Below are 23,820 nucleotides of genomic sequence, written 5' to 3'. Positions count from 1 at the left end.
TTGGCAAGACTATGGAGAAGGGAACTCTTGAACACCATTGGTGGGAATGTAGATTAGTAGCCACTGTGGAAAACAGTATGGAGGTTTCTCAAAAAAACTAATAGAACTACCATATGATCCAGCAATTCTACTTCTGGGTCTATAGCCAAAGAAAATAAAATCACTAATTTGAAAACATACATATATATCAGTGTTCATGCTAGTATTTTTTAGAAGAGTCCAAAATATGGAAGCAACCTAAAGTGTTCATCAATAGATGAATGGATAAAGAAAATGTGGTGTATATATATATAAATGGAATTTTCCTCAGCAATAAAAGAAGAACAAAATAATACTATTTACATTGAAATGGGTGGAACTAGAGGTTATTATTCTTAGTGAAATAAGTCAGAGAAAGACAAATACTCTATGTTAGCACTTATGTATAGAATGTAAAAGATAAAACTAATGAACAAATATAACAAAACAGAAACAGACTCACAGATATAGGGAACAAACTAGTGGTTAGCAGTGGGGAAAAGGAAGAGAGGAGGGACATGATAGGAGGTAGAAACTACCATGTATAAAATAAATAAGCTACCAGGACACATTGTATAGTGCAGGGAATCTAGCAAATATTTTATAATAGTTTTAAATGGACTATAATCTATAAAAATTTGGAATCACTAGGTTGTACACCTGAAAATAATATTTTAAATCAACTATACTTCAATAAAAAAAACGAAAAAATTCCTTTTTAATAATAGGTAGTACATGCATGTAGTAGATATTATAATGTTATTTTGAAACAATATCAAATTGCTATTTTTGTATATCAAAAACAGTTCACTATTAGCAATTTCTTATAGTTCAGCCTATGTGCAAAGGTTATCCAGTAAAGATAGCTATCGCCCATTCTCCCCCCAACCCAGTTTCTCTGAAATCAACCACTCCTAGATACTAGGTATTTCTCCAGAGATAATATGTAAATATATAATCACATATGCAGATACATTCTCTCTTTTGACCCAAATAGGACACTTACTGTTCTGCACCTTGTGTTTTGCCGTTTAACAGTATCTTAAAGATCCTTATTTTAAACAGGTGACAAGTTTCCAGTTGCACAAATGTCCTATAATGTGTTTACCGACACTGCTCTCAGTTAATTTCATTCATTTGCTATTATAAAAACATACTGTATTTTTATTCATGTCATTTTATACATAAAAAGTGCTAGAAGTAGAATTTCTCTTCTGAAATATCTGTGAATTTTTAATTTTGATAAATATTGTCAATATTTGTCAAATATTGTTAAATTGTCATCAGTAAAATTAGATGAGTTTGGTTGTATCACCAATGTATGAGATTGCTTCAAGCACTTGCAAACATAGGGTGTTATCAAACTTATTGAATTCTGCCAATCTGATAGACTCAAAATGCAATAATACTGTATTTTCATTTGCATTTTACTTATGATTTATGAGAGGGGGAATTTTTCATATGTTCCAAGGTCATTGATATTTTATTGTCTATAAACCACATTATTTATCACTTTGGATTGTACATCTTTTATTATAGATTTTTAGGGTACTCTTTGTATAATTAAGGAAAAAGTGAAAGTGAAAGTGAAGTTGCTCAGTTGTGTCCGACTCTGCAACCCATGGACTGCAGCCTACCACGCTCCTCGGTCCATGGGATTTTCCAGGCAACAGTACTGGAGTGGGGTGCCATTGCCTTCTCCAGGAGATCTTCCCAACCCAGGGATCAAAGCCAGGTCGTCTGCATTGTAGACAGACACTTTTACCGTCTGAGCCACCAGGGAAGTCAGGAAACCAGTCATTTATTTGGGGTTTGATTTGCAAATACCCTTTCTATTTTGTTTTCTTTTGTGTTTTTAATAGAGTGCATATGTATGTGTGTTTGTGCATAATAGTTTTTTTTTTTTTTTAATGTTCTATGAGGTTTAAATACCCATACTGGGAAAAACAGGTTATGCTTAGTAATCAAGAAATCTTACTAATCAAGAAAGTTTCAAAATTGGCTGGCTTATTTTCAGTGTAGTTGGGAAGGTTCTACTGTTATGTTTTATTTTAATCAAAACTACTTTTATCCTTTATTTCAAAATTTCTATTCTGGATTTTTAATTCTAAAAATGATTTTATGTAAGCATTCATTGTATGCTTGGAAAAGTGTGTCATATAAAGTGTGTAAAAATATTTTTTCTTGTTAATGTAGTATATTCACATAGAAGAAAAAACAGAATAAAAAGAAATAAGAAAACCTTTCAGCATAATTTTTTTGTTCTGATCCTTGTTTCTGATTTGTGGAAACAAATTGGAAGCCTTTATCCAAGATAGTTTATACAAAGTTATCAGATTTTTTTTATTCTGATATCATTAATCTTAATGATCAAGTTATGACATTTGTTAGGTAGCTGTATGTATCTAAGCATGCGTGTTCAGTTGCATCCAACTCTTTTCGACCCTATGGACTGTAGCCCATGGCTCCTCTGTCCATGAGATTCTCCAGGCAAGAATACAGAAGTGGGTTGCCATTCCCTTTTCCAGGGATCATCCTAACCCAGGGATCGAACCTAGGTCTCCTGCATTGCAGGCAGATTCTTTACCACTGAGATACCTGGGAAGCTATATGTATCTATAGGAATGTAAAATAAGACCTTAATATTTAGTGCTGATTGAGATCACCTGTGTCTTTTCATTCTGGCCAAACATTAATATTTTAAAAAGTCATTGATACTGTCACATTAAGTGCTTTCTTATTATTAATATACCAAACCTATTTGATAACTGATAACAAATGATTTAAATGTTTGTTAATTATTAGCACAAATAATTTCATTTGTGTTCCAAAGCATTTTCTTAGTGTCAAGTTAAATCTCTGTCTAGTTTATATCCATGATGTCACACACATCTCCTGTAACCATTCATTCCTTTATTTACTCTGTATGGTAATCTACATGATTTTATTGAGCACTTAGTATACAGGCACTGTTCTAAGGGTTGGAGATGCAGCTCCATTGAGGAGCATATATTCTGGCTTATTTAATGAAATTGCCTTTTTTTTTTTTTTTTATCATCATTACACTCCAGTTCCACTCTGTCTACAATACTGACTGTATTCCTCTCTTACCTCTTATAATCCTATCAGCTTCTGAAAAACAAGTATGCTCCATTTTACCATGTAACTCATTTGATTTGAATTTCTACCTTATTACATCCAAATTCTTCTTTGAGACTTTCGAGATTAGAAATATCAAATATCATCTGTTACTTCCCTTGTATCTATTTGAGATGATTTTCCTATGACTCCACAACATATTTGCTCTTGAAGTAATATCTTCAGCACTGCTACTGCTGCTGCTGCTAAGTCGCTTCAGTCGTGTCCGACTCTGTGCGACCCCATAGACGGCAGCCCACCAGGCTCCCCCGTCCCTGGGATTCTCCAGGCAAGAACACTGGAGTGGGTTGCCATTTCCTTCTCCAGTGCATGAAGGTGAAAAGTGAAAGTGAAGTCATTCAGTCATGTCTGACTCTTCGAGACCACATGGACTGCAGCCTACCAGGCTCCTCCGTCCATGGGGTTTTCCAGGCAAGAGTACTGGAGTGGGGTGCCATGGCCTTCTCCGATCTTCAGCACAGCACACTTCAAAATCATTCTTCCTATTACTCATGTTGTTGTTCTCACCTCATCTGTTTTCTCCATCCTTCAAGGCTAGCATGTAGCTGAGTGAGAAATGCATATAATGATGTATCTGGATTCTTGTCCCAGATCTTAGCAGCTCTGAATAACTGTGTGACCTTGATCAGGTTAATGAGATAAAGCAGTTAGAATATTTCCTGGCACACAGAAGACACTATTTTTTTTCTCTCCAGTCTCACTCCACATAGTTTTCCTTGAAGACTTTACTGAATACACACTTGTCTGAACTAAGTTCTCTTTCCTCTTAACTGCAAATATTCCCTATGTCACACAAACCAAGGCTATTTTATGATGATGTTATTTGTAATTTTTTCTCCCTAACTAGATTATAAACGTCTTTTTTTTAAGTATTTTTTTTGATGTGGACCATTTTTAAAGTCTTTATTGAATTTGTTACAGTATTGCTTCTGTTTTGTGTTTTGACTTTCTGGCTGCAAGGCATGTGGGATCTTAGCTCCCCAACCAGGGATCAAACATGTACCCCCTGCATTGAAAGGCCAAGTTCTAACCATTAGATTGCCAGAGGTGTTCCTAAATTATAAACATCTTGAAGTGAAACTTTTCTCCTTGTGTATCCACTACCCCCTTCCCCAAAGCACGTGAGGTTATGAGGCATTCAGTATTTTGGTGGTTAGTTTGTCTATATGTGAAAATAGGCTAAAAGTATCAAACTTTCTTCTATTGGTAAGATACCACCCTAGGAACATATATAATTTGAGGACCTTGTACTTCTTTTTTCATCCTGTTGTCCCTGCTAATGTCTATTGGTTTACAGATGACTGGATACACAAATTTATCAAGAACCATTTCGCGATTCACAAAAATCTTTGTTATTCAAAATAATTTTTCAATACCTCTTAATTGGTTTTAGGATTATAGAGGGAAATGGAACAAAAACTGTAATGATTTAAAATATCGTAGGATAGAGGGACCAGTGAATTAACATATTTAATTATAGATTTTGAATGACTTCAAAGGAAGCTCATTTTTTTTCAAGGGATTAAGCCAGGAACTGGGCCCTTATTACAGGAGGCCACTTGGGCCTCCATTTAGCCAGTTTCTGGCACATTCGTTGACAGGAATAATTTAATGACTGTGAGTAATCACCAAGTGTAGGAAATAAGGTCCTCTTTGAATCATAAAGCTTTTAAACATGAAAAATATTATGCATTTGTTTGAGAACGGTGAAATGTGTGAACTAATTTTGTATTGTCCTACCAATTATGAATGTGTTATTTCTGGCAAGCAGGTCTCTTTAAAATTGCATATGCTCAGTTCCTTGCCAGGGAGGTGAGAGAAAAACATTGTCAGCGTCTTTATACCCAGCTGGGGCCAGGTGTTGTTCATTAACATGTAAATAGTGCAATTACTGCCAATTAATATTTTTTGAAACATTAAAGTTGATCAGAACAGTTATAGCACTTATAAAATTTTAAAAAATGCATGCATCTTACTGCATAGGTTCATAGAAGGCATATAATATATAATTTGTACTTTTATTTACACACAGCATCAAATTGCTATTCCTTTGCAGAATGTCATGTATGTGATTAGAATGGAAAGTAAAAAGTACATTGGCTGGTTATTGACCATAGCCAAATAGTGTGATTTTATTCTAGTTTACAATTGATTGTCAGGTTACAGTGGCTTTTCCTTCAAAAATATTTATTCAGTTCCTACCGTGTATAAGGAATTGCATTAAGTGCTAGGCATTCAGTGATAAACAAGACAGAAATGGTCTGTGCTCCATGGACTTTATAGTCTAGTTGGTCTCCACAAATAAACACACAGTAAACATACAAATAAACAAACAAATCAATGCCACTATTAGCACTCATGTGAAACAAGAGGGTGCCATTTGAAAACATTATGGAGTGGGGTAGACACAATTTGGATAGAGTTAGGAAACGATATGTGAATAAGCAACATTTTAGCTGAAATCCAAAATGTGAGCTGGTGATATCATAGTGAAAGAGTGAAGAAGAGTAGTTAGCAACAGAGAACAGTGCTTAGGAAGACCTTGAAGCAGGAAAGAGTTTGATGTTGTCAAAGAACTGACAAAAAGAATGAATATCCACTTCAAGATAGTGGTTGCCTCTGGGGAACAAGCGAGCAGGATAGAATTTAGCTAAGGTAAGAATGGGACTTCAAGAGTAACTGTAATGTTTTAATTCTTTAATAAGAGATGTGAAGCAAATATGATGAAAAGGTAACATTTGTTAATTTCCCATGGTGGATTTATGGATGTTTGTTATATTACTGTCAGTACTTTTCTATGTTATTGAAATACCTGATCACCAAAGAAAAAAAGCTAATGAGAAAAGATGAAGTTGAAAATTTCTTTCACTAGCATGCTGCTGCTGCTGCTGCTGCTAAGTCACTTCAGTCATGTCCGACTCTGTGCAACCCCATAGATGGCAGCCCACCAGGCTCCCTCGTCCCTGGGACTCTTCAGGCAAGAACACTGGAGTGGGTTGCCATTTCCCTCTCCAATGCATGAAAGTGAAAAGTGAAAGTGAAGTTGCTCAGTCGTATCCGACTCTAGCGACCCCATGGACTGCAGCCTACCAGGCTCCTCCATCCATGGGATTTTCCAGGCAAGAGTACTGGAGTGGGGTGCCATTGCCTTCACTAGCATACACTGAGTTTAATTTGGTATAAGGTAGAGTCAAAACTTTTCATCTATTTTTGCCTCAATCTAGTCTTTAGAAAAATACTCTTTATGTGCTTGAGGTATTCAACATCCTTAGCTGCTACTGATACTTAAGCAAACTCTATTACTTGTAGATGCCTTGTGATGTCAGTAGATATAACATGGCAACAAGCACATCTTTCTGCTGCACCCCACCCTTAGGTCCAATAATTTGATTTTTGCTTTTGTTTTATTTTTTGTCTGCACTGGGCCTTTGTTGCTGTGTGGTGACTTTTTCTAATTGCAGTGAGTGGTGGCTACACTTCATTGTGGTGCTTGGGCTTCTCGTTACTGTGGCTTCTCATGTTATGGGCTCTAGTCGGACGGGCTTCAGTATTGTGGCAAATGGGGGCTTAGTTGCCTGGCCACAAGTGGGATCTACCCAGACCCAGTATAGAATCCATGTCCCCTGCACTGACAGGCGGATTCTTAACCACTGGACCACCAGGGGAGTCCTCAATAATTTGTTTTTATAGATATAAGACCACTTGGAGCTAACACAGTAGGACTTAAACAGTGGGACTTTTTGCAGGTAACTAAATCCATTTAATGAGAACAACTATTAATAAATAAGCCCATCCTACATCAATTGCTATTATCATCTAGCTAACTGTTATAGTGTTAAGTCTTTAATTATACTCCCAGGGAAAAATAAGTCATGCCACCCTCTCTGAAAACTACAATCAAGTAAATAAGGTGCCCTTGAAAGTAAGTTCTTAAATTGTGGTATTTTAAGCCCTGTGCCTTATCAAGGTGATTTTATACCTGGATTGATAAATCTCTAGGAATACCTAGTGAATAAAAAAAAAAAGTTGGAGAGAAAAACATTCTTGTAAATTGTTTTGGGAAGCCCCCCAAAACTATATGAGATGGAAAACCAGTCAGAAAATAGTCATCTGGAGATTGCTCTTATTAATCTATTCATGTGACTGAGGACAGGGAGCCAGACACATCCAGTTTAGTCACATTAGGACTAAATTTCAGTTCAACAAATATTTGAGTCATTACCATATACAAGGAACTTTATAGGCTGAAACTGAGTAAGAAAACTGAGTAAGATACAGCTTGAATACACAAGGAGTTTATGGTCTACTTGTGGAGATGAAATGCAAACTCTACCTTATTTAGGAATAGGAGTAAGAATGGGAGTGGGGGACATGCTAAGGTGGCCAGGGAATGGGAAATAACTCTATTTCTTTCAGTTCTTAGATAAAATGGTTCCAGTTAGACTGGTGCCCTTTATTCTTATCACATTTTCATGGAAGACAAGCTAGTAGAAATCTAGAAATATTCGTTGTAGTTTAAATGGCTGTTTTAAATACCAAAGTAAAATTAATGATGTAGGATTATCTTTCACAACCCAGGGAAACTGTATTTTTCTTCATAAAAAGTCCATTTATAACAATGAATGTCAAGGTCCCATAAGCATTAATATAAATCTTACAGTTGTGGTTTAAATAACTGAGATTGTATTTGGTACTCCAGAATATAGAGCTTTATGCATTATATTTCATAAAGTTTCAAGCAGAAATTTTATTCTGTTTGACAAAGTGTGTCTTCTGTATTTAGTATAACAGTGAGCTCTTCCCAACAGAGTACAACATTCTTGACTAATGTTTGATGCTGGTCCCAAGACAGTGGTACTCCAAGGTACTTGTCTTAGAAAGAAAACAGAAGGATTAGCTTATACTTTAAGGTTGGGAAGACCTGATTTTATAAATTGACTTGGATGGAAAAGTGCATAAAGTATAAGGTGAAGGTCATTGAAGTCTGTTGTCTGTTCCAAAATAGTGATCCCTGGTGGAAAGGCAGTGTAGTGCATATTGCTATGTGCTGCAAAATGAAAATCTGTTATATCACCGTTCATAAGCAGGACCTGCTGAACTGAATAAGCACAGATGTACTTCAAATTAATATTTAATCTCATACCAGAAGCACTTAAAGGAGTTAGGGATATGAGTTCCTCATAAGAAATGACTTCTTTCTCACAGAGAGCAATTATGGTACCAGAAGATAACACAAATAAGATTCTCCTTAGGCTTAAATAGTAAATCTGGAGGTGATAGTGGGTTGTTGTCTCTAGTTTGAATTTTCTACAAATTTCTTTAAAGAAGAAAAAGAATTATTTTTTAATGTCATGGCATGGATCAAAACTAAAGCTAATAAAGTGACTTTGATTAAGAGACTATCTCAGTCCTTGAGAGTAGATGAGAGTGACTTTTCATTGACATCATTAGAATATTATTAGAATAAAATTGAACCAAGTAACCCTTATTAATCTTTAAAAGGAAAGTGCCGTAATCAGGTTACAATTCTAATTTATTTTTGTTGCTTTTTGAGGCCAACTTTAGAAAATAAATCCCCCAAATAACTTTGAGTCCAGAGCCATCTCATGCCTTTCATTTTAAACTCAATTTTCTTCCAAGATTTTAGCATCTCATTACATATTAGCTACTCAGAAACTACCATGTTATGTTAAAGTGACATTTCATATTTTTGATTGTAAAAGGAACAACTGAACCTACTATTTCAAATAGGAGGTTTAAAACAAAAGACATTTTGCAAATAGTATAGGTATTAACTGGAACACATTGTATGACACTGAAAAGCAGGCAATATTATACTTTACTGACTGTCATGTTTACTTTTATTTTTTGCCGAGCTTTATGGTTTTATTAACACAAACAAAATGTGCACACAAGCTGTCTATTCCTTTTCTTCCCTGCACAACCTGGCATTGGTATTGCTAATTCTGATGCCCAACTGGGCTGCTCTGTCCACAAGGGTTTTGCGGCTCTTGGAGAGGACTTTGTGAGCAATCTCAGCACAGTAAGATTTGTTGCACATCAGCAGCGCTTCAAGCTCCTTGACATTGTGAACCAAAAAATTCCAGAAGCCACTGGGCAGCATGTGCTTTGTTTCCTTGTTGCTCCTGTAACTGATGTTGGCATCCAGATTTGGCCTTTGAATCTACAGACCCTGTTGTCAATGCCTCTGGTTTCCGCCAGTTCCACTTAATTTTGACGTGTCATTCTGACTGGTGCTGGATGAACTTCTTGGTCCTCTTTTTGATAATCTTGGGCTTCACAAGGGGTCTGAGGGCAGCCACAATGCCGTAGGAGATGGCTGCCACCTCCATAGGCAGCGCTGTTGGGTTTAAAGTACTAACTCCTTCTGAAGGATAGTTAGCTTTTATATGATCAAAATGACAAGTGCGTGTTGTATTGAGGTAACTATTTTTAGATGATGGGTAGGTCTTATACATGGTGTCAATGAGAAGCTATGTATATCTTTCTGTGTTAGAGGGGATTAAAAAAAAAAAAAGATGTTCCTTCCCAACCATTCATTAAATGATTATTGAAATGTACTATTTATTCATGTATTTGCTGAGCACCAACTATAGCCAGACCCTAGATGTACAACATTGAATAATGCTGCTTATGGAGCTTGTAGTCTAGTGGGAAAAAGAGGGACACATCCAAAAAACAAGGGAAAAATTTAAATTAAAGACATAAGTATTATGAAGGAAATAGACAAGATGTGATGAGGCAATGGTAGGGTAGGGAGAATCTTTCAAGCATAGGCATAGTACTTGTGGTGGGAAGAGCTGGCTCCATCTAGGGGCTGCTAGAAGACCAGTGTGCCAAAAACGTAGTGGATTAAGTGGAGAACAGCTCAACAGGAAACGGAAAGCTAAACACAGGTCAAGTCACAAGGCTTTGGAGGCTATGATGATGAGTTTAAACGTCTTCCTAACTGCAGTAGAAGGCCTTTGAAGGCATTTAAGCAAAGGAAGGGAGTATCCAGGGCTGTTTATTGTAAAAGAAATAGATTGAAAGGGGTAAGATTGGAAGTGGGGGACTAGAAAGGAGATTATTGCAGTTATTCAGGTAAGAGATGATAGTAGCTTGTAATGGGAAACAAAGAGAAGTAGATAGGTTCAAGATATATTTCTGAAGGAAGTCACTAGAATTTGGTGATGAAGTGGGTGTCGAAGGTATGTGAAAAAGTGAAATTTCTAATAACTCCATTTTCTTGTTTGAGCAACTGGGTACCTTGTGGTATCACCTAGGTAAGAAAGGAAAGGAGTGTGGTGAGATTAAGAGACTCAGTAGTTATACTTTAGGGGGGACTTCCCTGGCAGTCCAGTGATTAAGACTCTAAGCTACCACTGCAGGGGGCTTGGGTTCAATCCATGGTTGGGGAACTAAGACTCTGCATGCTGCACAGTGTGGTCAAAAAATAAAATAAAACCAACCAGAGTTATATTTTAGAGACGTTAAATGCATATTTATGAGATACCAAAATTATGTCTTGAATTTTAGCTGGATACCCAAACTTAGGCTCCAGGAGCTCTTGAGTTATCCTTCAACTAACTGAGAGGAGTCAGCAAACAGCCACATTTAGAGTCATTATGTCTTGATGATAATCTCTGAATACCCACCCCTTTGGATTCAGACATTGAAGGCTCTTATCAAAATATCAGCACCACCTCCATGGTAGTTCATCATTCCAATTGCAATCCCATGGCACTGACTTGAGAGAATGTGCCACAGGATGAATGAGTTTTGTTGGGATACATGAGAGTTTTCTAAAAGGGACTCAATTATAGTTTTATTTAAGAAGGTATATTTGGGTGGGATTTCATAGCCAGAGGGGGAAGGGCCACTTGGGAGGAAAAGATGAAGCTGTAAAGAAAAGGGGATTTTTAAAGAAAGAGGGAAGAAAGTGCTCTAAATGAAACTTTGAGTCATTTCACAACTTTGCATAGAACCAACCTAGACAGCATATTAAAAAGCAGAGACATTACTTTGCCAACAAAGGTCTGTCTAGTCAAAGCTATGGTTTTTCCAATAGTCATATATAGATGTTAGAGTTGGACCATAAAGAAAGGTGAGTGCCGAAGAATGGATGCTTTCGAACTGAACTGTGGTGCTGGAGAAGACTCTTGAGAGTCCCTTGGACAGCAAGGAGATCAAACCAGTCAATCCTAAAGGAAATCAACCCTGAATATTCATTGGAAGGACTGATGAAGCTAAAGCTCCAATATTTTGGCCACCTGATAAGAATAACCGACTCATTGGAAAAGACCCTGATGTTGGGAAAGATTGAGGGTAGGAGGAGAAGGGGGTGACAGAGGATGAGATGGTTGGATGGTATCACTGACTCAATAGACATGAGAGTGAGCAAACTCTAGGAGATAGTAAAGGACAGGGAAGCCTGACATGCTGCAGTCTTAGTGACTGAACAACAATAATACCTAGCTTCTAAATGTTTATATGTAAATTATTCCAAATTCCTCTTTATTAATAAGATTGCAAAATTTAGTGAGCACTTACCCTGTGTCAGGCAGTTCTAAGTACATGAACTAACTCATTTAATTCTCTCCAGAAATCTATGGGTTATTTGTTAATTGACCACTTTTACAGATGAGGAAACTGGCCCAGAGAGGTTTAGCAATGCCTAAATTAACAGAGACATTAAGTGGTGTGCTAGGATTAAAACCTTCATAGTCAGTTTCCAGAACCTCTGATCTTAACACTACACTATCCATTTAAGTTTGAAAGTGAAAGTGAAGTCGCTCAGTCGTGTCCGACTCTTTGCGACCCCATGGACTATAGCCTACCAGGCTCCTCCCTCCATTGGATTCTCTAGTCAAGAGTACTGGAGTGGGTTGCCATTTCCTTCTCCAGGGGATCTTCCCGACCTAGGGATCGAACCCAGGTCTCCCGCATTCCAGGCAGACGCTTTAACCTCTGAGCCACGTCTACATATATTGTAACTTTTATTTTACTTTACTTTATTTTTGTTTTCTTCTCATAGCTCTTAGCTCTTTGCCCTTTAAAAACAGTGACAAGAGCATTATTCACTGGTCATGATAGAAACCAACACCCAATTCTCCAGTACTGTTACACTGACCATAATTTATTGATGAAGTCTGCCATCTCAAACTCTTTACCCATATTTCCTCCCCTGGGGAAGAAGATGATAAAATTACTTTCTTGCCTGGAACATTTAATTCCATAAACTTGTATCTAACTAGTATTGTGGTAAACAACTTCAACAGCTGTGCCAGATTCCAGGCCATTTTACCCTGTAGAGAAAAATGAAGTTTGCCAATTGGCTAATCTATATATTATCATATTTGTCTATTTAATGGGATAGTTTTAAGTTAGTTTAGCCATTAATTAAACCCTTGTTTAGAACCCAGTCTATTTTCAAACTAACATTTAAGAAATGCCCAAGTGTAACACAAAGCTTGATGGAGGTTTGTTTTTTTGTTTGTTTGTTTTTTATTTTTTGGCTGTGCTGCATGGCACCTGGGATCCTAGTTTCTACACCAGGGACACCATGCCCTCTACATTGGAAGCGTGAGTGGAATCTTAATCACTGGACCACCAGGGAAGTCCCCTGAGATCTTTAAAATGCAACAAAAATGATCTTCTGTTGAGTTTGAAGTTATGTGTTAATGACTGGCTGTTTTTTAACCTCAGAATACTTAAAACTCATTGAAATTTTGTTGTAATCTATTGATTTTCAATTTACTAATTTGAAAGTGTTTTGCGTTTTTTAAATGGTTTTTACAAACTCTTTAAGAAATATTTTTCCCCCTTATGCCTGGTTCCCATCTGTCCCTGTGCATATGGTCTTGCCCTTTTTCTTTTGCAATTAATTTCTCTTTTAACAAATATGTTCCCAATTTTTATAGAAAATATGAAACAATATTTGTTCTTATCCTGTGGCTGAGAAATGGCACAGACATATGACTCTAAAAAGTTTTATTACTGAGAAGGTCTGTCTCTTTGAACCTACAGATGAATCTTTGTAAAAATTACAAGAAATTTTTCCTCTCTTGATCATCTTGAATAATACTTCAGTGGAAGGTCAGTTTAGAGGTAATTCCTTTGTCACCAACGTGTTTTTTTAATGCCCTGAGCAAATAATAGACAAAATCTATGAAACAGAGTGAACTACAGTTACTGGAAGGTTGCGGGTTATCAAGACTCTGGAAGTCTACTTACAGAATACTTAACACACAATTTTTAATTCAGCAATGAATAGGAAAAGAAAATGCAAATTTTCTCAAAGAAAAAAATGTATAAGGAAAAGTGTTGAGGAAAGAAGAGAATATGGGATTTAGGGAGGTGGAAAATCAGATTACTTGAGTTATTGAAATGATTCAGCCTGGCAAGTTTCTAGAAATACTCTGTTTCCCTCTTGAGACAATTCAGTCCTCCCAAAGATATGTCAAGTATTTACCAGAGACAGGAAATACTGTACTATCTGAAAGAAGTCAAATCCTTGCCTGGATCTATCCTTCATAGGGAGGTTAACATTCCCCTGAAGGCTCACTCTCACCTCTGGAGACACAGTGTGGTGTGTCTAGGGGCCTGGGGGCTACATTTTACAAACACAGTATACACACACACACACAACACTAAAATAAGATAGAGAAATAATGACTCTACTTATTGCTAGCTTCTAACTGAAGTGTGCCAATCCCATTGCTCTCATAATAGAGAAAGTTAATATATCCTGTCAGGGCCACATGACATGAATAGTAAAATGCTGTGAAGTGACTGCATATAGAAGAGTCAGGAAATCCACTTTGATCTACATTTTTGATGTTTGATAATTACACTTATTATCGGGTCCTTTATGCTCTTTTTCTTTGACACAAGATCCATTATCAGTGACAGCATGAGTGTGAGTATGGGTTTGATTTGAAAAACTACTTAAGATGAGGTAATGGAAAAAAAAAAAAACTTTTTTTTTTTTGTTCCACGAATATTAAGAGAACGGGAGAAAATTAAGTCTCCTCATACAATGGCTCACTTGAATTCTTTCTCTTTTATGTGTGGTATTGTTTAGGCACCTTATGAAGTTAGATTCTTAGGAATGTGTCTCCTAATGAAATATTTTGTACACATAGACTGTGATTTGCTTTGATATTTTCATTCTCTGACAAAGCATTGAGTGAATAGATAAAAAAATGATGGCCACAAAGAATAGGACAGGTCATATAGCCAACCTTTGTAGCTTCAGAAATTATTCTAAGTAGAATTCAAAAGCAGATGTGGATCAGACTAAAAACAAAACACAAACTCATAGCTGGACAGATAATTGGCAAATTCATTAATTAAGATTCTTTCTGTATCTGTTAACTTACTTTAAATAACACAAATTACCTTCATACAAGTCATTACTGGCAATTAATATGTGATAATGTATTTGAACTTTTCTGCTTGCCTATATTTCACAACAAGGGCCAAGGCTAATTTAGCATTTTAGTGTGGAAACTTGAACATTCACATATTAGTATTCATCACAGTAGAAGCCTAGGTAAAATGCTGGTTCATTCATTTATTTCTTGTTTGTCTCTGTTACTAGCATCACCTACTGTTTGATCTTTGGTTGTAAGTATTATATGTATAAATAAAAATGAGATAAATAACATTAATGCCTATGGCATCATTGACTCAATGGACATGAGTTTGAACAAACTCTGGGAGATAGTGAAGGACAGGGAGGCCTGGCATGCTGGAGTCCATGGGGTCACAAAGAGTTGGACCCGTCTTAGCAACTGAACAACAACAACAATAATAGTAATACATAGTTGAAGAATAAAACTATAAAACTCTTTCACCAAAACCAAATGCTATTCCAATAGTTTTGCTTTTGAGTTGTTCTTTGCTGCATAGAAGAGAAAATAAACTTGTCCTTAATTGATGGCCACTGCAGATGGTGACTGCAGCCATGAAATTAAAAGATGCTTACTCCTTGGAAGGAAAGTTATGACCAACCTAGATAGCATATTCAAAAGCAGAGACATTACTTTGCCAACAAAGGTTTGTCTAGTCAAGGCTATGGTTTTTCCTGTGGTCATGTATGGATGTGAGAGTTGGACTGTGAAGAAGGCTGAGCGCCGAAGAATTGATGCTTTTGAACTGTGGTGTTGGAGAAGACTCTTGAGAGTCCCTTGGACTGCAAGGAGATCCAACCAGTCCATTCTGAAGGAGATCAGCTCTGGAATTTCTTTGGAAGGAATGATGCTAAAGCTGAAACTCCAGTACTTTGGCCACCTCATGCGAAGAGTTGACTCATTGGAAAAGACTGTGATGCTGGGAGGGATTGGGGGCAGGAGGAGAAGGGGACGACAGAGGATGAGATGGCTGGATGGCATCACTGACTCGATGGATGTGAGTCTGAGTGAACTCCAGGAGTTGATGATGGACAGGGAGGCCTGGCGTGCTGCGATTAATGGGGTCGCAAAGAGTTGGACACGACTGAGTGACTGATCTGATCTGATCTGAATAGTAATAGTCTTTAATGTTCCTCTTTTCCATTAACTATTTTTTTTTCAGATATGTTCTCAATAAAAAGTTCCTGGAAAGGTAGTATTCCTCACAGCTTTTGGAAAAAATGACATTGTATTTGGAAATGGTTTATGAAGTAGCTTTTTGTAGTCCCTAACTTTCTCTGAGTGACTATGCAATGATCTGATGAAAGTATTTTATAAAGTGTGACACACCTTGCAGTTGTCATCAGGTGTTAGGAAAAGTAGAATATGAGAAGGTATGACAAAGTACAACCACAGACTTTCTAAATGAAAGCCTTAGCCAAATTTGCACTACATTTGTGCTACCTTAAAATTGCCACTCTACTTGTTCCTATTCAAGTGCATGTATGTTTAGATTCCAGGTTCTTATTTCATTGTTTTCTGGATTTGTGTAAATCATTTAGTACATCTTTAGGGGACTGGGAGGAGGTTTAAAGTAGTTTTGATTGGAAATTTGTAAAATCATATTAAAAATTTATGGGGAAGGAAAAATAATTTTCCCACTACCCTTCTAGTTACTTGGCTGAGACCCCCATAATACAAGACAGATTAACAGGAGAAAAATGAATAGAAGTTCAATAATATGCATCAGTCACTCATTTGTGTCTGACTCTTTGAGATCCCATGGACTGCAGCACACCAGGCTTCCCTGTCCATCACCAACTCCTGGAGCCTGCCCAAACTCATGTCCATTGAGTCGGTGATGCCATCCAACCATCTCATCCTCTGTCATCCCCTTCTCCTCCTGCCTTCAATCTTTCCCAGAATCAGGGAAATAATATGAATACCTTGGGAGATACCCTAGAAAACTGAGTAACCCCCACTAATGGCCCAAACTATCAGCTTAAATAAATACCTTCTCCAACTAAAGACTAGAAGATGTTGGTGGGGGTGGAGAGGCTGGCAGTCATGACAGGTAACCAAGAAAAGCACAGTAATCCAGGGTAAGGCTGTTATGCAGATTTAAATCATTACCTTAACCATTGATAAGAGAATTTCTAGAAATTTACAGTCATCCTTCCTCCCTCATCCAGAGTGGGAGATACCCTTACAAGTGGAGATTTTCCACATAAATGTTAAATATCTCTTACAAAAGGATAACTTCTTTTGTGTGTGTGTGTTAGCCATTTTTGTTTTTTAATTTATTTATTTTAATTAGAGGCTAATTACTTTAAAAAAAAAAAAAGGATAACTTCTACGTGATTTAAACTTCTTTAGTGTAGTTGGATGCTGTTGTTTGAATTTGATCTCCAGGGAAAAGAGAGAGCCTATTGGGAAGTGCTGAGCCTCCAATACCATTTTGATAGAAGCCAACCCTGGTACTGAACTATGAATATCCAGCTATATCAAGAGGATTACTAAAGGCAGGGTCTGAAGTCAAAGGATTAAAAGAAATTGCAAAGAAGCCCCAAACAAACAATCTGATCTCAAATCTGCTTATAGTCAGTAACATCAAGATTTACAAGAGGATGAGTTTTCCCAAAGTTTATAAAATCGTTTAAGTGAATTAATTCCATATGGTGAAAGTATACACGAAATGTTTGTAGAGAGACATTAATTGTTAGTAAGATTATATTTCCCAGACAGTTTCAAAGAATATTAATTTCAATGCCTGATCAATACTATTAGCTGATGACCTTAGATATTTCTGAGGTTGCAACTAATATGCATCTGCCTTTGTACAGAAGTGTTAACAGCACTGTAATGAAATGCTGTGTAACATTTTAAAATTGAAAGTTGTGTTGGGTGAGCAATAACATGTTTGTTTAAATGATAGAGTAGGGTATTGAATGAAATTACTAATGTTTTCAATGAACACTAAGAAGAAAGTATAGAATTTCTGTGATTATAGAACTATTGCTTTTTAGTTGCTAAGTCGTGGTCTGACTCTTTTGCAACCCCATGGACTGTAGCCCACCAGGCTCCTCTGTCCATGGGATTCTCCAGGCAAAAATACTGGAGTGGGTTGCCATGTCCTCCTACAGGGGATTTTCCAGACCTAGGGATTAAACTCATGTCTCCTTCATTGGCAGGTGGATTCTTTACTGTTGCGCCATCAGGGAAGCCTCTGTAGAACTATTAACCTCTTTCAACTTGAGATTTTTTTGTCACATTTTCATAGTGAGTTACATTAGTTTTTAAGAATAGAAAATCATTTATCCATTCATATTTGCTTTGAGTTGTTGTTACACCATGTTCATTCCTTCGCTTTGTCTTTCTGACTTGATTTTTGCATTATTATGGATAAGAAGAGGAAGGGCTAACATTGTATAATAACTTGCTTTTTCCATACAAATAGTGTTTAGCCATGAAAAAATAGCAAGTTGTTTAACCATGGTAATATTGCATTTCATATTAAAAGTCAGCTACAGGAGCTCCAGGCTTCCACCGATTTTTCATTTCTGTTTTGTAACATTTGTATATATATATATATTTCTTTTAAGCTCTTTCATTTTGATACAGTTGATTTCCAGAATGTTCAATTTGTGGGTAGTGTTCATTTAAGAATTTCCTGAGTGTTTGAGAAAATAATTTGAATGTTGACTGATGGTCCGCTAAATTCTTTGAAGTTGACCACATAGTCCTCCTGCATACCATAAACCTAAACTGATGTGTGTAGGTTTTAGGGGGAGTCATCTGTACAAAAAAAAATACTTTATTTTGCAGTACAATTTATTACAAGTTCATTTTCAATCATGCGGTTAAAATATAATTTAACAGAGCACTGGTTATGTATATGCATTCACCAGAGCATATATGTTGCATACGGAAGAGATATGTCTGAAAACTCATTGGCAAAAGCAAATACCTTTTTATTAATTTGTCTTCCTGTATAAATATCAGCTGCTTCTGACTTTGAAAATTCAGAGTTAAGGTAGAAAATATAGAGCAGTTTTCTTTCCCTGCTTCTAAATAAGATAATAACATAATGAATATATATTATGCTTTATAGTAAACATTCTTGCAATGTACATTTTCCAGCTTTACCTGGAAATGCCCTAGCACATTTAAATATATGTATATTATTTTTTTTTTCTTTTTTCGCCGGCCCGCCCCCCGAACACCTATTTTTTATATTCAAGAGTAACATTGGTCTATTGAACTAATAATACATGAGCTATATATAGTTTCTACTTGAAATAAATGTATTTTTAGTAAGAAGCTCCTATAAGATGTTACAAATATTCCTGGACTAGAGTAGACATAGTTGAGCAAGATGCAATATCTGTGAATAATATGAACTTTAACATACTTGTTTTTTGTTTTGTTTTGTTTTGTTTTCGGATAATGACAAGATAGAGTCATTATATAGAAAGACTGGATTGCAGATCTGGGCCTCGTGGGGAGGTACTATCCTGTAACGCTTGTTGCTATTGTTCAGTTACTCGGTTGTGTCTGACTCTTTGCAACCCTACTGGACTACAGTACGCCAGGCTTCCCTGTCCTTCACTGTCTCCCAGACTTTGCTCACTATCTGGTACCACTATGAGATATAGTTTACCACGATCTGGTACCTGAAGTCTATTTTAATTTTTTACAGCATCTAGAGTTATTTGGCCAGTAGGAGTCTGCCTTTCCTTAACCAAACTCATAAGATACTGATGTATAAAACCAGTAGGTACATTGATCTTTTTAAAACATGAAATATAGCTATTAAGTAGGTTAAAATATTCTTGTCAGTCATCCAAGCATTAATTTCCTTTGGGAAGCTACATGAGAAATAAAATGATAACCTGAAGGCTTCTTATGTAGGGCTAGAAAAAATTTTCCTTCTTCCCTTTTAGGTTCTTTGGCTGGTCTAATAACTAAATTGACCCAAGATAGATTACCAGGAGAAAAACAAATTTCACATATAGATGAGCCCATTAAAATACTCAGATACCATCTTGAGCTATGGAGAAGGGGTAAAGATCTAGGACCTCAGAGGGAAGGAAAACAGTTCACAGGAAGATGAGAAGAGCAAATGTTTGGCAAACAAATGTTTGCCTTGCCATATAGATAAGTCTTGTGATGTAAAATGTTCTCTCTGGCAGTAGTTCTTTTTCCAGACCAGGTCTCCTATATCAATTCTCCTAGGCAATTAATTGTTTTGTAGTTGTTTGGCCCCTGAGTCATGTCTGACTCTGCGACCCCCAGCTTACCAGGGTCCTCTGTCCATGGGATTCTCCGGGCAAGGATACTGGAGTTGTTTGCCATTTCCTTCTCGAGTGGATCTTCCTGACCAAGGGATAGAACCTGCATCTCCTACACTGTCAGGGCACCAGGGAAGCTTCTAGACAGTTAAGGGGGAAGTAAAAGGCTTTTCTCGAGTATGCTGATTTTAATTGCCTTTATCTCAAAACAGTACACATGTGAAAGTATTACATTTTGGGGTGCTGTGTTCTGCTCCCCCTCACTTGACAACAATAGATATGAGAGAAAAAAGGAGTTAGTTTGGAAGATCAAACTCTCAATATGCTAGTATTGAGGCAGGACTTACTGTTGCCTCTCTGAGATTGGTATGGGATAGACCTAGTTTAATGCCAGATGCTTAGGTTCTTGAATCAGGGAACCTCTTTAACTAGACAACATGGTTAAGGGGGACAATGATGAATTTTTTCTCTGATAACGTTCTCAGAATTTCAGAAGAATCACATAAGTGTCACAGGAGCCCTTTCTCTGTGGGTGCTGGGCAGTTTTCAAACAAAAGGTAAGATGAACTAAGCAAATAACCCCAAACTAACTGTTACCTATGAAGGGACTAATGAGAATGAATCATGTTCTTTACTTGCACGTCCTCACTTTTTATTTCAATGATTGTAATTTTCACATTAGCATTTCCATTAGTCTTTTTAAATAGTTTCTGTTTCTCTGCTGAGATTCCCTTTCTTTCCATTTATAATAAGCATATCTTCCTTCATATTCATGACCATAATTACAATAGCTACTTTGAAATCCCTGTATACTAATTCCAACATCTGGATTATCTTGGAGTGAGTTTCTATAAGGCCATCTCTTCTTTTGAGAATGGGTCACTTTTTCCTATCATATTATTAATATTAGACTGTATCTTGGACATTGTGATTGTTATATTGTGGGGACTTTGGTTTCTGTTATGTTCCCCTAAAGAATTTTGATTTTCTCATTCCATTTTATCTCTAGTAAACAATTCATTTTTTTTTTAACTCAGTCAACGAACTCTGCCTCTTGGGTTGCAACTCAAATCTCAGTTCAGTTCCTTTATTCTCAGCTGGAGTCTGCCCTACACATGCGTGGTTCCAGCATCAGCCAGAGATTGGGGCAAAGTTTATATGAAGAATGTGGATTGCAGCCTCTCTATATATTTGTCTCCTTTTGGAAGTTCCTTCTTTAGTTTTCAGTGACTGTCATTGCCTGACTGTCTTCTGGTCCTTTAACTCATACTGAGAGTTATACATCAAGGTTTTCACCACTTCATGCAGCTCTGACCATTCCCTACACTCAATTAAAAAAAAATTAGAAATGGAAACTCACTCACACCTTCTCTTCTTCCAAGTTTTTATTCCCCACCAGAATCTGCTTGCTTTTGTTTACTCTCCAGTGTCTAAGGTCATTGTTTTTATTTTTTTAATTGAACTTTGTCCAGTGAATATTATCTGCAGTAGGGCAAGGTAAAGAAGTTTACTCAGCTATAAGGTTCTCTTTGGGCTTCCCTGGTGGCTCAGATGGTAAAGAATCTGACTGCAATGCAGGACTCTCATAAGATACTTTGAAAAGTTAAATTTGCTAAATAAACCTGGTAATACCAATTCCACCTCTGTTTCTTCAGTCACTACTGTGTATAAAAGCATGTGCTGATTGCTGGAGTTTATACAAATGAGTGAGATTCAATTGTGTCTTCAAGGTGATAGCAATCTAAGTTTTGAAAATAGACGTATGAACAGCCAAAATGTATTTCAATTTAGAGGTAAAGTTAATGCTAATGCTACAGAATTGTTTAATGTGTTATCGGAGTGCCAATGGGAAGGCAATTGATTATGACAAAGAGGAACAGAGAAAGATGTCTTAGAGATGATGACATATGAACTGGATCATGAATGATAAAAAGAATTTCAACTATTAGATAGAAGAAAGAGAATGGATTCTAAAGTGAAGGAACAGCATGGATGTTGGCATGAATGTACTCTTTTACCTTCTGAGAATGCCAAGTAATTCATTGTGGTTTAACAGAAAGTATGGTATATGACCATATGGGAAGGTAAGAGTTAAGGAATTAAAATAGAATGAGACTGATAGAGTGATTCACATTTAGATTATGAAGGGCCTGAAAAAAGTGAAAATGTTAGTTGCTCAGTGGTGTCTGACTCTATGACCCCATGGACTGCAGCCCACCAGGCTCCTCTGTCCATGGGATTTTCCAGGCAAGAATACTGGATTGGTCTGCCATTCCCTTCACCAGGGGGTCTTCCCCACCCAGGGATCGAAGCTGGGTCTCCTGCATTGCAGGCAAATTCTTTACCACTGAGCCAGCAGGGAAACCCCCTGCTGAAGGACCTAGTACATGTCATTCTAAGGATTTTGCAGAGAGTATGATAGCCAATGGGTCAAAGATTTTGACCAGAAGAACAACATGGTGTGTTAGTTAAGATAATACCAGCTTCTGTTACAAACTAATCTAAAAATGTACAGTGGCTCAAAAATGGTAATTTATTTCTTGTTCATCTAAATGCAACCTGATAATTCCTCATTTGTATGCAATTTTCCCAGGTTTGACTCAGGTCCCAGGCTCTTTCTACTCTGTGGCTCCACATTCTTCTCCATGGCTTGAAAAGTTACCATGTTTGCCTACATTAAACTAGAGGAAGGGAGAGGAGCAAATAAGATCATGAATGGGAGTTTCTTATGGATCAGACCTGGAAATGGTGCTCAACACTTGTATTCTAGACTCAGTCATATATCTGTGTATGTTAGTCATTTGGTTATGTCCGACTCTACGATCTCATGGACTGTAGCCCGCCAGGCTCCTCTGGCCATGGAATTCTCCAGGCAAGAATACTGGAGTGGGTTGCTATTTCCTCCTCCAGGGTCATATGGACCTATCTGTAAGAAAGGCTGAAAAATGTGATCTAACTGTGTTCCTTAGAAGATGAAAAAGATGGTGAACAAGCAGGTAGTCTATGTCCTGCCCAGTCAGATTCAGTTTGTAGAAAGCGTATTCTCCTGGCACTGTTACTGCTGGACTGGGGAGGGGGCAGATACTAAAGGCAGGCTGTTGTAATAGTTCAGAGGAGACATAATAAGGCCCCTCAGGCAATGCCTAAGGCATTTGCTGCAGGGGTAAAACAGGGATAGATTGCAGAGGCAGGATTGGGTGACTGAGATTTGGTGGGTGGGAAGCTTGGTGACATGATCAACTAGATGAACAATGAATTCTCTATTTCATGGCAATAATGCCCATCCAAAAGTAAAAGGTTGCTTTCTTTGACTCATAACTATTGAGTGCTTAATTGATTGGTGCCCTTTACTAAGAAGTATAGACACACAGGGAATTTCCCCTGTGGCTCAGTGGTAAAGAATCTGCTCACAATGCAGGAGACGCTAGTTCGATCCCTGGGTCGGGAAGATCCCCTGGAGGAAGACCTGGCAACTCACTCCAGTATTCTTGCCTAGAAATTCCCATGGACAGAGTAGCCTGGCAGACTATAGTCCAGTCAGACACAACTGAAGCAACTGAGTGCGCGCGCACACACACACACACACACACACACACACACAGAGAAGCAGGCAAATAGAGTAGAAATATTTGATAGAGCCCTTTCCCTCAAGGAGTTTTTTATTTATCTGGGGAGGGAGAATATACCAACAGAAGAATTTGAGAATTTTTTGTGTATCTGTAACATAAGTGAATTCATAGTAAACTGAATCCAAAGTGCTAGAGATATGCAAGGGAGAGTTATGATCAGGGATGCTTGGGATCATTTGAACTAAGTTTGGAGTTTAGAGTTTATTCCTTCATTTAACAAGCATGTATTAAATGTATGGTGTGCTTGATAACCATAGTATCTGGCTCATAAAGCGTTCAATTAATATTTTTATTGAATTAAATATTAGCTGATTAATGAGACAAATA

The 23,820-nt window shown here is 37.2% G+C and overlaps 1 protein-coding gene and 1 pseudogene across 1 annotated transcript in view; one reads left to right on the top strand and one right to left on the bottom strand.

The window, feature by feature from the left end:
- The window catches only part of TENM1 (teneurin transmembrane protein 1), a 911,501-nt gene that overhangs the window by 428,021 nt on the left and 459,660 nt on the right, over positions 1 to 23,820 (top strand). The gene's annotated exons all lie outside the window — the stretch shown is intronic.
- Positions 9,079 to 9,562, bottom strand: LOC133243099 (large ribosomal subunit protein eL32-like; annotated as a pseudogene).

This window comes from Bos javanicus, chromosome X, assembly GCF_032452875.1.
Source record: "Bos javanicus breed banteng chromosome X, ARS-OSU_banteng_1.0, whole genome shotgun sequence".
Lineage (NCBI taxonomy): Eukaryota > Metazoa > Chordata > Mammalia > Artiodactyla > Bovidae > Bos > Bos javanicus.
The sequence above is the reverse complement of the archived record's forward strand: the minus strand, read 5'-3'. Positions and strand labels throughout refer to the sequence as shown.